Source organism: Anarrhichthys ocellatus, unplaced genomic scaffold, assembly GCF_004355925.1.
Source record: "Anarrhichthys ocellatus isolate YVR2014 unplaced genomic scaffold, GSC_Weel_1.0 scaffold43, whole genome shotgun sequence".
NCBI classification, from domain to species: domain Eukaryota; kingdom Metazoa; phylum Chordata; class Actinopteri; order Perciformes; family Anarhichadidae; genus Anarrhichthys; species Anarrhichthys ocellatus.
In genome coordinates, this window is record NW_022280073.1 from 2,931,328 (window position 1) to 2,932,868 (window position 1,541).

Genomic DNA, 1,541 nt, shown 5'->3' on the forward strand with positions numbered 1-1,541 from the left:
AGAGAGAGAGAGAGAGAGAGAGAGAGAGAGAGAGAGAGAGAGAGAGAGAGAGAGAGAGAGAGAGAGAGAGAGAGAGAGAGAGAGAGAGAGAGAGAGAGAGAGAGAGAGAGAGAGAGAGAGAGAGAGAGAGAGCTAGAGAGAGCGAGCTAGAGAGAGAGAGAGAGAGAGAGAGAGAGAGAGCAATGTGCGACCTGATGCCAGCCTCCCAGCCCCCGGAGAAAATCGGCAAAATGAAAAAGTTGAGGAGAACTTTGTCGGAGAGTTTCAGGAGTATTGGTGAGTAAACGGGACGTGTTTTCATTTCTCCTGCTCTTTGTGCCGAATGTGAGAGGAGACATGTCTCCAGCAGCAGCAGCAGGCTGCTCCTCTATGAGGGGATGTCTGCTCTGTTTGGGGTTAGCAGCCATGGAAAACCTACATCAGCTCAGCCTGTCCACATTCCCTTCAGCTCACTTCCTTTTCTTTTTTGGAGACTAAAGGGACAGATTCATAGTAAACACTGTGTAGTTACAGTTATGAGCACAATACATAGATGGAATGTTTCCCTGGAGATCTGATGTTGCATTTAAGGTTGATTGCTCAATATCACCCTCAGCTCACATGCGTCATTGTAGTTTAACATAGTCCTCATCATCATCATCCATTCTTCATTCAGTTCTAATCTCACGTAGAGGACACTTGACCTCAGCATGAGTTTGAAATGTCACTGAGTGTATGCCGTGTAGACCTAACTCTTCCTGTTTCCGTGGTGGTCGCCATTTCTCCTCAATGCACATTGTGATAACGATACCAGCTGTTTTCTTATTATCCATTAATCTGCTGATTTCCGTGATGAGTCGGTTCATCACAGTTTCCTCAAACTCAAGGTGACATCTGTCAGTTTCTTGCTTTGTCCCACCAAACGTCTCAGAGATTTACTTTAGCATCACACAATAGAAGGAATACACTTTCTACTTGAGAAATGACTCAAAGATAGTTATTCATGTCATGTAGATCAGCTGATTGATTCATTGACTGACGGCTCACCACTTAGTTGAACAAATATTGTGTACATACATGTACATGTACATGTACGTACATACATATGTATGTATGTACATGTATACATGTATGTACATACATATGAGCAGGACGTTCTACAGCACCTCTGCTTCTACAAACAAACCTTTGACATTTCTGTACTGCAGTTTCTTGTTGGTGCTGATGTACCTGTGACACTCCAATCATCATCAAGCTCTTCATCATTGCATTCCAATCTCATGTATAGACTGTACTTGATCTTTCAGGACATTTATCGTATGGACACTTATTTGTACGCCAATAAATACCATCATCCATCGATATTATCTCCATCTAAAAATAGCAGACCACATCTGTTCCCCGGTAGAGAGGTGTGATATACTGTAATATATATGTAATATAATATATATTCTTGCTGCTGACCACTGCTGGATACAGTTGTGTGAAAAAGTGTTTGCCCCCTTCCCGATTTCTTATTTTTTTGCATGTTTGTCACACTTAAATGTTTCAGATCATCAAAC